The sequence below is a fragment of the Ceratotherium simum genome, chromosome 17, assembly GCF_057802395.1.
Source record: "Ceratotherium simum simum isolate JZ-2026a chromosome 17, ASM5780239v1, whole genome shotgun sequence".
Lineage (NCBI taxonomy): Eukaryota > Metazoa > Chordata > Mammalia > Perissodactyla > Rhinocerotidae > Ceratotherium > Ceratotherium simum.
In genome coordinates this window covers 60,582,444-60,597,788 of record NC_141916.1, presented here as the reverse complement: position 1 = coordinate 60,597,788, position 15,345 = coordinate 60,582,444, and positions in this window count along the sequence as shown.

Below are 15,345 nucleotides of genomic sequence, written 5' to 3'. Positions count from 1 at the left end.
GTGACTCTGATAAATTCCTATAATTTTTTCAGCACTTCCTTACTTTCTGACACAATAAAATGTTCTAAGTTTATTTTATGCTTTCTCTGTCTCATTCTGGAAATCAACCATTTCTCCAAAGAGCTCTGGTTCCTTTTAGCAAAGAATAATATTTAGAAGCCTTAATCTGGGCATTAGATGTCCCCATGCTACTGGTGTGTGTGTGTATACACACACATAAATATAATTTATATATATTAAAATATATATTTATACACATACATTTATATCTATTTTCAAAATTGTCTATGTATATTAAAAAACCATGAGTTTGCTCCCATGGTTGGAATTGCCTCCAATTCCATTCAATACCATAGGGTTTTTCCAGCCTCTGCCCTTCCCGTTTCTGTAACTCTGTGTCCTGAGAGTGAGAAACCTGGTTCCCGCTATCCTCACTGCATCTTCACATGGCTGGTTCCCTTGGTATGCGGTCCATCTTTGACCCCCACCGCCACCTCTTTAGCTGGCCCCACAGGTCCACTGGTCCCAGATGCCTCAAAGGAAGGGAGGAGAACCGATAAAGAAAAGGGATGAGAAGAGGAAAAGATTTGGAAGAAGAAGAGAAACCCAGAGCTTAGAGCTTGAAGTGCCCCCTAGAAGGGGAACGGGTTTCCGGCGTTACTGAAGGTTCCGTTTCAGGGGCTTGCACATACGTGGACCTCTTCTAAGAGAAATTGTGTATTAGTGGTTTTAAACTGTTTTTCTTTAAGGGGGCCCTTCAAACATGTATGAGCCTCGGCAGCCCACAGAATCTGGACGTGCCCCTGCCCCAGGTCAGCTCTTTACCTGGAACAAGGAAAACGAGGGGAGGTATGCTGGGTTGAGAAGACTAGCCAACCTGAGAGGAATGGTATAGATCAGCCTGGAAGGGATCCTGAAAGGCTATCTGAACCATCTCCCACCTTCCGGAAGAGCTGCCGGAAACTTCCTCAGGACGAAGGGCCTGCTCAAGGTTTAAAGCTCACCAGAATAGGATTCTGTAACCTGCTTCAGCCACCCAATCCAGAATCCCCAAATGTCCTTTGCCCAAGGTCAGGAGTTTGAATGACTTACGTGATCCTTGCCTATCACAAAAATTGGTCACTTGAGGATTGGATGTATATAAACGTATCTATAGACCAAAATTAAGTTAGCATGTTAGATTATAAATACATATTATTGTCACATACATAACATATGTATGTCACTTTAAATAGCAGTCATCCTAAAAATAATGTAACCTTCTTTGTCCTTTCTTCTCTGTCCTGGAAGGGTGTAAACAAAACTTGTGGGGCTGGAAGGGCTGCTGAGGTGTCTGGGAGCATGGCGGGGGCAGGGCGCAATGTCCAGTGGCTTTGCCCTCAGAAAGATCCTCACCATCACTGTTCACCCACAATGGTGCAGCCAGGGCAGAGCTGCTGGATTTCATTCCGTCCAGGCTTTTTAGCCAATAGCCTCTTCCTCCTTCACCTTTGGCGCGCACTGGATCCAGCCTTCCAAAGGGCATTTGCCTGGGGACTGTCCAGAGACTATACGTGAGGGGGACAAGGTCTGACCTGGTCCAGCCAGACCTCTCTGGGGCTAAGACCCCTCTGGGGTTGGGGAGGGCGGGAGGCCTGGAATTGTTAGATTCACAGAATACCAGAGCTGGGAGAGGCCTAAAGATCATCTTATCTAACCTCCTTGTATAACAGAGAACTCAGTTAGACCCGGAGAGGGTAGATAGCTCTCCCAAGGTCACACAGTGGGTGACAGCGGGTTTCCTGAGTCTTAGCTCTGCGCTCATCCTAAAACACAGGACTCTTGCCTCTCCTTGTCTGAAGAGCCTCCCAGGGGTGGGCCTACGTCGGTTCTCTGGCTCCGAGGGTGGAGTTTGGGCAGCCTCAGCCCCTGAGCTGCCCACGGACAATCCCTCTACCTGTCTCCTTGCCCGACTGGGAACAGCGAGTTCCTTCCGGGGACGAGCTGACCCCTCCTGTGACCCGGCCCTCCTCTGGCCGTGTCCCAGCCCCGGAAACGGCCTCAGTTTCCCTTCCCCCCGGGAGGAGCGGCTTCTTGGAGCTAGGGCTCCAGCCTAAGCGCCTTCCCTTTGTCCAGGGTCCCTGGGCGAGCGCGGGTCCCGGAACCTCCGCCACCCCCACTGCCCCCAGCTTGCAGACAGCTGTGGCCTCCGAGAGCCCAGGGACGGCCGTTTACTGGGAAATGGCCCAAGACAGAAGCATGTGGAAGACAAACGGCGCCCAGTGAGACTGAGGACGGCGGGAAGCGCCTTTCCGGGGGCCGCGGCCGGTCCCCCGCGGGGGCGGCGCGCACCGCGGCGTGCTGCTGGCCCCTGGCGGCCGCTCGCGGCGCCACAGGAACGGTTCCGTGTCCTCTGCTGTCGCCTCCTGTCACTGCTGGGAGTAACGCTTAATAAAAATTCTGATTGTAAATATGCTTGTGGTAGCAAATTTGTACACTTCAAAAGTGTAGATGAAAACAAAAGTCACCCGTCACCGCACTACTGTTCACGCTGTGGTCCATCTCCGTCCCTCGGGGGCGGCCCTCAGGGTCTCACCGCGGCCCGCCCCCGCGCCCGCCGCGGCTCCCTCCCGGGGCCGGGCGCGCTCTCGGCTGCGCGCCGGCCTGGCCTCTGGACAGGCTTAGAGCCTGTAGTACAGGGTGGGAAAGGAGGGCCTTCACAGGTTTTACATTTATTACATTTAAAATAAAAATTGTGAATAGGTGTATAATCACATTTCAAAAATCAAAAAAATACGAAAAGGGATACATTGGAAGTCTTATGCCCACCCTTATTTGCCCCACCCTCTTTCCTACCCCACCCATTTCTTTCCCACCATGTTTATTAGTTTTTTGTCTTGCTTTACGCAAAATAAACAGATACCAATATAAATATTCTGTTTTCCCCTCTCTGATATAAAAGGCAGCACTTTACCCACATTGTTCTGAGCTTTGCTCTTTTTACTCGACAATATGCCCCTGGGGACCTTTCCATTTCGTCCGTTGAGAGTACTTCCTTTTTCTAACCGTAGTTTAATTAACGAGGCCCCTCTAGTTTGGCACCTGGATCGTTTTCAAATACCTGTTATCATAAACATTGTTGCAACATAATCAGTACCTAACTTATTCAGTGAATGAATAGGGGGCCAGGCGACAGGACAGCAGCCCTGTGGGCCCTCCCCTGGGTTTGTAGACAGTCTCTCTCCCTTCGTTCCTCCATGACGTCAGCTCAGGGGAAGCCCAGAGAAGGTGCTAAATCACCCTGTGTGCATTGACTGGAAGCAGGGGTCTCACTTCACAGGTCAAAGGCCTGGTCCAGGCAGGTTAGAAGTAGAAATGGAAAAAAGAAAATATATGAACATTTTGAAGGGAAAAATAAGGAATAGGTTTTCTTCTCTCTCAGACGTGATTTCTGTAGTAGATGAGAAACTCCTGCAACACCGTCCGCTCTGAAGGGGTTGGAGGGCAGAGGAGTCGATACCTTAGCCTGTGATCCCTGACCTCCTCCCTCCTCGATTGCCCCCGCCATCCCCTGCTGAGAGGGGGCTGTAGTGAGGGCCCTGCCCTTCTTCACTCCTGGGTAACTCACCACAGGCCACGGCCAGCACAGCAGGCTGTGAAGGAGAGCGGGACCCCTTCCCCAGGAGGGCTGTTGGCAGAGCTGTGAATTCTGCTCTCGACTGACTCCACCAGCTGGAGGGAAGGGGTCCTGTGGGCTTGTGTCTGGGGAGGTCAGTGTGGGGAGAGAGAAGAGTGCTGGCCCCGGAGGCCTGAGCCTCCCTCTCGCTCTGCCACCACTCGTGCCTCCGGTGTATATACACACAGGGCCCTTGTCAAGCCGGCTCACATGGCCTCTAACTTGAAGGCCTCCTTTTTATCCCTGGAGGTGCTGGGCAGGGTGTTTCCTGGCTCCAACATTCTGTTTCCTGCTCTCAAGGAAGAGTTGACACTGTGGAGTGAAATCCCGGCCTATGGGAAGGCAGTAGGAGCAGTGGAGAGACGGGAAGGAGGAGTCATCTTGTGAATAAAGATCAAACCCTGGGTTAATCATGGAGGAGAAACCTTTTGGTGCCGACAAGCTGGGAGATCACGTAGCCGGTGGTCTGAGGTGACAGGGCTTGCTCTTTGCTCTGCTTCAGGAGGAATATGGCAGCGACTGCTATCGTCCCCTGGTATTTGTTACCCCTTCGTCCTTAGAAATAGAGCCCTGATTTTTACTTGGGCACACGGTTGCCTGGAGTGGAGACTACAGTTTCCAGCCTCCGTTGCAGCTGTGTGCAGCCATGTGACTAAGTTCTGGTCAATAGCATGTGAGTAAAAGTGTGTGTATAAATTCTGGGAAGTGTCCTCAAAGGGACTGACCCTTTTCTGTCCCTTCTGCCTTCTTGGTAGCTGGAATGTGGATGTGATGGTTGGAGCTCAGGTAGCCATCTTAACCATGAGATTGAAACTATGTGTGGAAGGTATGCGTTGAAGAAAACAGATGAAATGAGCCTGGATTCCTGACACTGTGGGTTACCATGCCAGCCTTGGATTGACTACCTCCAGACTTTATGTACATGACAGAGAAATAAACTTTTATCTTGTTGAAGCTATTGTCACTTTGGATTTTATGTTTCTCACAGCTAAACCTAATCCTAACTGATACTGAATACAGCACCTGGAAGTGGAGTGCTGCATGTGAAATAACCTAAAATGTGGGGCTCTAGCTTTGGGGAAGCAGATGAGGAGCAGAGGAGTCAGTTGTCACAGGCTGGAAAGCTAGTGGTGTGATTCAGTAAGTATCGATTCAACCTGTTGTCTGCTTTACCCTGGTAGGCAGATCATGCATCATTCAAGACTGTAATGTTATAGGAAAAAGAAGGAAAAATTCAGAATATGGGTATGTGCTGGCTCCTTCTGGCTCCTTTCAGCAGAGTGGACTCCAGGTTAGGGTAGGCATTCGGTCAGCAGACCGGGATGGGAATGAGCACATGGCTCTGCCAAGGAAGATGCTTCTTCAGGAGACTTGCAGCTGAGTTAATGATGTCAAGTTGAATGGGCCGACTGCTTCTGTGTCTCAAATGGGTCCCAGCCTCAGCAGGAGATAAGACCGGTGCCTCGTCACGTGGAGGCAGAGAGCCTCCGGCAGACGCAGGCAGAGGACTGAGGGTGCAGCCTTTCTGCCCAAGTCCTGTGTTCCCTCCACCTCAGGGAGGCTGCCATTAACGTGAAAGAGAAAGACTGGCAGAGCTCAAAGGCCGGCAAGTGAAAGCCCAGAGTCTCCAGGCTTAAAAAGGAAGACTGGGCGTGATCTTTGGCATGGTGTTAGTTTCAGTGGCATGGGCTGCATACATACTAACTTTTTGAGTTAATTATATTTCCAAAGAAAGCATAAGCCATATATATTTGGACATACAATTACAGTCATGCGCCACATTACGACGTTTCAGTCAATGACAGACCGAATGTACGACAGTGGTCCCATAAGATTAGTACCATACAGCCTAGATGTGTAGCGGGCTACACCATCTAGGTTTGTGTAGGTACAGTCTATGACGTTTGCACAACGATAAGATCGCCTAATGACCCATTTTTCAGAATGTATCCCTGTCATTAAGTGACACACGACTGTATATATATAATATATATTTGTGTGTCCCCCAATTCTTACACAAAGGGTAGCATATCATGTATACTGTATAGCACTTTGACTTTTTTTTTAACTTCACAATATATACTTGAGATCAATCCATAATCTGCACAGAGACCTCACTTATTCCTTGTTTTGCCTGCACAGTGCTCCATGGTGGGGGTGCCCTATGGTGTATTCAACCAATCCCCTATGGTGGATCTTTAAGTTGTTTCTAATTTTTAAAAAAAATTACAAGTAATACCACAATGGATAACCTTGTGAATAAATTGGTATTTCTGCCAGTTTATCTTTGGGATAGAGTCTCAGAAGTGGGATTGGTGGGTCAAGGAGTAAATGCACATGTAATTTTGTTAGATATTGACGAATTTCCCTCCCTAGGGGTTGTAGAATCCAACAATGAATAAGAATACCGGTTTCCACCCAGTGTTGCCAACACAGCATGTTGTCAAACTTCTTGATCTTTGATAGTCTGATGACTGAGAAATAGTATCTCAGTACAATATGAAGTTGCGTCTCTCTTCTGATGACGTGAGCATCTTTTCATATGTTCAAAAGTCATTTTTGTGTCTTCTGCTATGACTTGTCTGTCTATATGTGCCCGTTTTTCTGTAGGGTTTGGATTTGGTCTTGTTCCTCCTGCGTTTCGGGAGTACTGTGTATTAGGAATTATGTTATATCAGCTCTTGAGCTGCAGCATAAAGTGAAATAATTTTTCCCAGTTTTCGTTTGTCCTTTGCAGTGCAGTGTTTTATTTCGTTTGCCATACAAAAGATTTTAAATGTTATGTAATTGAATGTATCAATCCTTTTTGTTTTAATTGCTTCTGAATCTTGACTCAGTCAGAAGGTTTCCCTACTCCCAGGTTATAAAGAAATTAACAGATTTCCCTCATACACAAACCAGGGCGATATCAAGTGGCAACAAGATGTGGTTATTGAGGAAACGCTGGTGTCTCCCCCGCTGGGAAGGGCTCGGTGAAGCGGAACCGGAGGAGAGTGTGAGGGACTCAGCCTCTGCTCAGGGGCCTCCCTCGTGGAGCCCAGCGTTCGGGAACTGGGAATTCTGGGGCTCCTGTTGCTTTCTGTCTCACCCAGGAGGTTAGAGGAATGTCTACCCCAGCGGTCCTCAACAGGGTTGATGTGTCCACCAGGGGACGCTCGGCCATGTCTGGAAACGTTTTTGGTTGTTCCAGCTGCGGGTGGGGGTGCCATTGCCAGAGATGCTGCTAAACATCCTACACGGCTCAGAACAGCCGCCCGCAACCAAGACTCATCCTGTTCAAAGTGTCAGCAGTGCCACGTTCAGGAATCCTGCCTCTACCCTTCAGACACTCCCTGAGGGGCCACAGGGGTGGTCAGGGTGGATGTGCACATGGCTCTGTCTTTCCCCCCTGTGGGACTGCGGTCCCTGACTCCCCCATGGGAACTCCGGCCGGAGGCTCACTGTGGCTGTCCAGGTCCTACAGGGAGGTCATGGTTCTGACTTCTAATGGTGATAACTGAGTGCCATTTCAGCCACACCTCTGGAGCTGTCTGTCATTGCTCTCTTTTTCTTTTCTTCTGTTTCTTAAAATTTATTTGGTGGAGAAACCAGGTCATTTGTCGTGCAGAGGATTCCCAGTCTGGAACTCACTGACTGCATTCTCATGGTATTCTTGACCGTGTTCCTCTGGCCCCTGTATTTCCTGTAAATTGGTGGTTGGACCTAGAGTCTTGACAAGATTCGATTTGATCCATTTGGCAGGACTGTTTCATAGGTGGTGCCCCTCCCAATCTGCATACCCATGAAGAGCAGCCAGTCTAAGGCCTGTGGCCCGTCCAGGGCTGGAGATGCAAGGACAGCAGCCAGGTGGGATCACATCAGTCAGGCTTGGGGGGGTGGGCAGCTGCTCCATGTGCTGAGCCCACCGTGGGGCTGGGCTCTGGAGGGCAGTCAGACTTCCCAGGAGCCTCCTCCCCTGCCCCGTCCCCCGGAATCCCTTCCCCTCATCGTGAAGCCTGTGCCTGTGTGCTGGTCAGCCAGGACGGAGCTTGCAGGGTGGGCCCCACTGGTTCTGCCCAGAGGCTCCCTGGAGGCCGGAGGCAGAAGGGCGTTTGGGCTGAGCTGCAGTGGGTAAGTGCTCTCCGTGTTCCCTTCGGGCTCTGCAGGAGAGGGAATGGGCAAGGGGCCATATTTGGAGGATATGACTCTGCCCTGATGCAGAAGTACAATGCAGCCTGAGGATCCGGTCTGGGCAAGGGCTGAGGAGCTTAAAATGCCCAGGAGGCAGGTAGCAGGGTGTCCAGGGGAAGGACAGCAAGGCTTTGAGCAGGGACGGTGGACCCCTTGGCCTGTGAAGGACCCAGCCCAGGGGCTCACTGGACATCACCTGCTTGCAAGATACTTAGAACTCCATCTGCTGTCCCCTACTCTTCACACAGCTCTGTCGGGTTTCTAAAAGTTCCCTTGATCGGCCATGACTTGCCTCTTCCTTTCTCTCCTCCCCTCCCCTCCAGCTCCCCTTTCTTTCTCTTGCTCCTCTCCTTTCCTTTTTATTGCCCCTCAGAAATCAACCTATGTTTAATACGGACACACTGGACAGAGCAGCGGGCCTGGCAGAGGGCACCGGCAGGGCAGGCAGGCTGAGTGCACTCAATCCCCAAGTCTGCCACACGCCGCCTCCTCACCACCTGCACGTGGAGCCGGACCCAGCTCGGGACTGGACAGCCAAACCACCTTGGGCCACCCGGCCTCTCTGGGGCTGGAGTTCCCTGGAGCGGGCAGCTGGGAGTGTGGGGAGAGAACGGACACAAGAAAGGAACAAAAGGACTTGGCTAAGGCAGAAAACACTGGCCAGTCTGGGGAAAGAAGAGCACCTGAGCAGGAGGCGGAGCCTCGCGGAGACCCGTCAGGTAGGCCAGAGGGCCCCTGGCTTCTTCGTTTTCTACTCCAGACAGGTCAGGGTGTCGGAAAGTCACCCTCCACCCTCTCCACAGTGGGGGTTAGGGAGGGTGAAAGTCTAGGGGGTGGGATCGATGACACAGTGCTTTAGCCAGGAGGTTTAAAGTTTTTCTGTAACTGTTACCTGGCTACAAATCGTGGTCACATAGTCCAGTGAGACTGGGTCCCAGCTTGCTGACCAGGACTCCCACCCCCACGCCAGCTGCAGCACTGGTCCCAGGGCAGCTCGGGCACGACCTTGGAAGTACTTTGTCACCTCCTTTTCCAGACCCTGGGCACAGCCATACTGAGGGTCCTGTCGCCCTTCACCCGGGATTAACCCGACTGCGACCCCTGCCTGACTGTTTCAGGAGAGCGGGGGAGACAGGTGGGCCTGAGAATGCTGCAAGGTGCCGAAGTTCCGAGCCCCAGGCCGCTCTCTGGGCCTTTGCTTTGCCCCCGTCATTGCTATCTGGTGCCCATAGCTCCCCCGCTACTTCCCACTTGCAAAACTTGCTGTCAGGATAGTGGTGAGTGCCAGTCCTTCATGCCATGGAGTGAATTATTCCAACTTTTGGAGTCCCTGTTCTCCCTGTCTTAAGTTGAAGTTCTAATCGTGGTTAACACACGTGACTCCCTGCCTCCAGAGGGCCTTGAGGGCTCCAGAGCTGGCTCTGGCCCCTGGAATCTCACTACCAGGTTGGTGGCCAGTTATTCCACTAATAGGCAGGGTATGGAAGGCATGGTCGGGGCGCTAGTCTGGGGCCGGTGGGGAAGCAGGCTGTTGGGGTTCTAAGGGTAAGTCAATAAACAACGCCCCTCACTTTCCTGCTTAAATCTAACTCTGTTGAAAAATAGACTCGGGACGGATGAAAAAAAAAAAGTCAGATTTATTTCTGTTAAAAGCTTGTCGGAGAATGTGGCTTATTTGAGAGACAAATGGGCTTGCTAACACTTTACCCTTGAATTACTCTCATCCAGCCGTCGTTGGCACAGGTGTAAGACCCAGCGCTCCTCACTGCAGGGACAGACCAAACACCCAGGCCCCCAAGGGCTGGCTCCCAAGGGGAGAGAGGACTGAGCCATGTACACCTGGTTCTTTCTTACAAACTCATCCCTCAGGTAAGTCACGCGTCCTCTGCCCGGGGCAAGGGGGAGACCAGGAGTGTTGTTAACAGAAGCTCCTTTCTCAGGGACACGTGAGGAGAAGGGAATAAGTGTTCCTCCCTGATAGAGTTGAACTCTACCCTTTTCTCAGGATTGCCCCTCAGCAAGAATGAGTGGGTGGGGCCTGGGGAAAGTCGTGTGCGTGCGTGTGTGTGTGTGTGTGTGTGTGTGTGTGTGACATAAACTCTCCTGTAGTTCCTTTACTGACACCAGCCAGGTCCACCCAACTCCCTGTTGTCTGTTACCCCTTCTCCACTCTCTTTCTTTCAGCCACAGCATCCCAGCTATTCCTTTACGGGGAAACCATGAATGCTCTGATTTTTTTCCTTCTGTCTGCCTCCTCCTGGTGTGAAGCATAAAATGTCAATTTCCCCCTAACATTCTTTATTCTCTTTTTATGTGGAAAAGGAACTCCTGATTTTTAGCCAGGCACAAGGCTACATTTTCCAACCTTCTTTGCCACTAGGTGTGGCCATGTAATTAAGTTTTGGCTAATGAGGTGTAAGCAGAAGTGGTATATTATACTTCTTGGAATTGGACCTGTAGGGAGATGGCATACCCTTTTTTGTCTCTTTTGTGATGGCTGGAACATGAACATAATGTCTGCAGCTTGAGCAGCTATCTTGGACCATGAAGTGGAAGCTATGCAGTGAAGATGGGAAAGGAGTAAAACAGGAGCCTGCCTACCTAATAAATTTGTGGAGCCACAACACCAAGCTCGTATTGTTCTCTCCCAACTTTGTTCACATGAAACAAATTTGTTTCTTATTTAAGTCACTGATCTTTGGAGGTCTGTATTATTTGCAGCTGAACCCAATGCTAACTAATACAAAGTACATGCATGGGTGTGAGCAGGCTTATGCACATGTGCATATGCAAACACGTGTAAGGAAGTTTATAGGGAGAGTAGGAGTATGACTATTCATCTGTCTATTAATATTAATTGAGCATCTATCACGTGGAAGTCACCAGGATAGTACCTATGAAGGAAACAAAGGTGAATCAGAGAGGGACCCTGCCCTCAAGGATTTTTTTTTTTTAGTTAGAGGATGGTTCTTACTTCTGGCTTAAGAACTGCTAGAGAATCTAAGGAAGCCTTATCAATATTTAAACACACTCACACAGGGTATTAATTACACACAGAGTAATAATCAGGTTGGAACCTCCCAGAATGCACTTTCTGTTCTGTCATCTTTCCTGAAAAAAAAAAAAACAGCCCATTTCTGATTCCTGCCAGAGATGGATGCTGTTTCATAGAGTTCAGCGCATAGCTGAGGAAGACTGAATGCAAGGCAGACCCAGATAGGGAACACACCTGACCCAGGCTGAGAACCCCTAGAGATGAACTAGCAGTGATTATGCTACAATTTGGATCACCAAGTTTATTAGTTATCTATTGTTGTGTAACAAATTACCCTAAAACTTAATGGCTTAAAACAGCATTTATTATCTCCCAGTTTCTGAGAGTTAGGAATTCAGGAGTGGCTTAGCTGGGTAGGGTTCCATCTTGGAGTCATTCACGAGGTTTTGGCCAAGGTGTCTGCCAGGGCTGAAGGACCCTCCAGGACAGCTGTCTCATGTCACTGTTGGCAGGAGGCTTCAGGTTCTCGTCCGAGGACCTCTCCAGAGAGTGGCTTGAGTGTCTTTATGACATGGCATTTGACTTCCTTAGGATGAGTGATCCAAACAAGGGCAATGTGGAAGCCACAATATCTTTTATGACCTAGCCTTGGAAATCACATACTGTCACTTCTGCCCCATTTTATTTATTAAAAGTGAGTCATTAATTCCAGCCCACACTCAATGGGAGGGGAATTAGACACTACCTTTTGAGAAGAAGATTTTAAAATTGTGGACATATTTTAAAACCTACTACACCAAAAAACTTTCTAATTACTAAACCAGTTTCTAGGTAGTTTGAAAGCAGGAAGAAATTAAGACCATACCAATCCTGGAAAGCTATGTCTTCTGGCAGAGTTTATGTGTTGTGTTATCATAGGTTTGGCTAATGTGGGTCAGTCTTCCAGATCCTGCTCAACTATGGGTGGAACTGACGTAATTAAGATCTTGGTATGATTTCAATCTTCTCAAATTTCTTAAGACTTGTTTCGTGGACTAACATATGATTTATCCTGGAGAATGTTCCATGTGCACTTGAGAAGAATGTGTATTCTGTTGCTTTTGGATGGAATGTTCTGTATATATCTATTAAATCCATCTGGTCTAATGTGTCATTTAAGGCCAATATATCCTTTGATTTTCTGTCTGGATGATCTATCCATTGATGTGAGTGGAGTATTAAAGTCCCCTACTATTATTGCATTGTTGTCTATTTCTTAACAAATAAGTTTTGTTACAAGTCTTAACAAATTTAAGAAGACTGAAATCATATCAAGCATCTTTTCCAATCACAATGGTATGAAACTAGAAATCATTTACAAGAAGAAAGATGGAAAATTCACAAATATGTGGAGAGTAAGCAACATGCTACCTAACAACCATTAGGTCAATGAAGAAATCAAAAGAGAAATAAAAAATACCTTGAGATAAATGAAAATACAACATACCAATACGTATGGGATGCAGCAAAAGTAGTTCTAAGAGGGAAGTTCATAGCAATAAATGCCTACCTCAAGAAATAAGAAAAATCTCACATAAATAACCTAACTTTACACCTCAAGGAACTAGAAAAAGAAGAACAAATGAAACCCAAAGTTAGCAGAAAGAAGGAAATAACAAAGATCAGAGCAGAAATCAGTGAATATAGAATATAGTATAGAATAAATGATAGAGACTAAAAAGACAATAGAAAAGATCAATGAAACTAATAGCTGATTCTTTGAAAAGATAAACAAAATTTACGGACCTTTAGCTAGACTCACCAAGAAAAAGAGAGAGGACTCAAATAAATAAAATCATAAGTGAAAGAGGAGACATTACAACTGACATTACAGAAATACAAAGGATCATAAGAGACTACTATGAACAATTATACACCAACAAATTGGAAAGCTTGTAAGAAATGGATTGATTTCTAGAAACATACAACCTTCCAAGACTGAATCAGGAAGAAATAGAAAATCTGAAAAGACCAATTACTAGTAAGGAGATTGAACCAGTAATCAAAAACCTCCCAACAAACAAAAGTTCAGGACCAGATGGCTTCACTGGTGAATTCTTCCAAACATTTAAAGAATTAATACCTATCCTTCTCAAACTCTTCCAAAAATAGAATAGGATGCAACACTTCCAAACTCATTTTATGAGGCCAACCTTACCCTGATGCCCAAACCAGACAAGGACACCACAAGAAAAGAACATTACAGGCCAATATCCCTGATGAACATAGATGCAAAAATCCTCAACAAAATATTAGCAAACCAAATTCAACAATACATTACAAAGATCATACACCATGACCAAGTGAGATTTATACTAGGGATGCAGAGATGGTTCAACATCCACAAATCAATCAATGTGATACACCACATTAACAAAATGAAGGCTAAAAATCACATGACCATCTCAATAGATGCAGGAAAAGCATTTGACAAAATTCGACATCCATTTATGACAAAAACTCTCAACAAAGTGGGTATAGATGGCATGTACCTCAACATAATAAAGGCTATCTGTGACAAGCCCACAGCTGACATCATACTCAATGGTGAAAAGCTGAAAGCCTTTCCTCTAAGATCAGGAACAAGACAAGGATGCCCACTCTCGCCACTTTTATTCAACATAGTATTAGAAGTCCTAGCCAGAGTAATTAGGCAAGAAAAAGAAATATTAGGCATCCAAATTAGAAAGGAAGAAGTTAAATTGTCTCTATTTGCAGATGACATGATATTATTTATAGAAAGCCCCAAAGACTCCACCAAAAAACTGTTAGAATTAATAAGCACATTCAGTAAACTTCCAGGATACAAAATCAATTAACAAAAATCAGTTGCATATCTATACACTAACAGTGAACTACCAGAAAGAGAAATTAAGAAAACAATCACATTTACAATAGCATCAGAAAAAATAAAATAGTTAGGAATAAATTTAACCAAGGAGGTGAAAGATCTATACACCAAAAACCGTAAGATACTGATGAAAGAAATTGAAGAAGGCAGAAATAAATGGAAAGATATTCCGTGCTCATGAATTGGAAGGATTAATATTGTTAATATGTCCATATTACCCAAAGCAATCTACAGATTCAATGCAAACTCTATCAAAATGCCAATGGCATTTTCACAGAAATAGAACAAACAATCCTAAAATTTGTATAAATAGCCTCCAAATAGCCAAAGCAATCTTGAGAACGAAGAATAAAGCTGGAGGCATCCCACTCCCTGATTTCAAACTATATTACAAAGCTATAGTAATCAAAACAGTATGGTATTGGCATAAAAACAGACACACAGAACAATGGAATGGAATAGAGAGCCTACAAACAAAACCACACATATATGGTCAATTAAATTATGACAAAGGAGACAAGAACATATAATGGGGAAAGGACAGTCCCTTCAATAAATGATGTTGGGAAAACTGGACAGCCACGTGCAAAAGAATGAAACTGGACCTCTACCTTATGCCATACACAAAAAGTAACTCAAAATGGATGAAAGACCTGAATGTAAGACCTGAAACCAAAAAACTCCTAGAAGAAAACATAGGTGGAAAGCTCCTTGACATCCGTCTTGGTGACGATTTTTTGGATTAGACACAAAAAGCATAGGCAACAAAAACAAAAATAAACAGGTGGGACTACATCAAACTAAAAAGCTTCTGCACAGCAAAGGAAACCATCAACAAATAAAAAGGCAACCTACCGAATGGAAGAAAAATTTTGCAAATCATTTATCTGATAAGGGGTTAATATAAAAAATATATAAGAACTCATAAAATTCAATAGCAAAAAAACCCAAAGAATCTGATTAAAAAATGGGCAGAGGATCTGAATAGACATTTTTCCCAAGAAGACACACAGAGGGCCAAGAGATACATGAAAAAGTGCTCAACAACACTAACTATCAGGGAAATGCAAATCAAAACCACAGTGAGATATCACCTCACACCTGTTAGGATGGCTATCATCAGAAGCACAAGAAATAACAACTGTTACCGAGGATGTGGAGAAAGGGGAACCCTTGTGCACTGTTGGTGGGAATATAAATTCGTGCAGCCACTATGGACACCAGTATGGAGGTTCCTCAAAAAATTAAAAATAGAACTACCATATGATCCAGCAATTCCACTTCTGGGTATTTATCTGAAGAAAACAAAAACACTAACTTGAAAGATATATGCACCTCCATGTTCAATGCAACATTATTTACAATAGCCAAGACATGCAAATAACCTAAATGTCCATCGACAGATGAATGGATAAAGAAAATGTGGTATAAACATCCAATGGACTGTTCTTCAGCCATGAAAAGAATGAAATCTTGCCATTCGCAACAACATGTATGGACCTTGAGGGCATTATGCTAAGTGAAATAAGTCAAACAGAGAAAGACAAATACTATATGATCTCACTTATATGTGGAATCTAAAAACAAAACAAACAAAAACCCCAAAAAACAAGCTCATAGAGTAGTTCTCAAAAA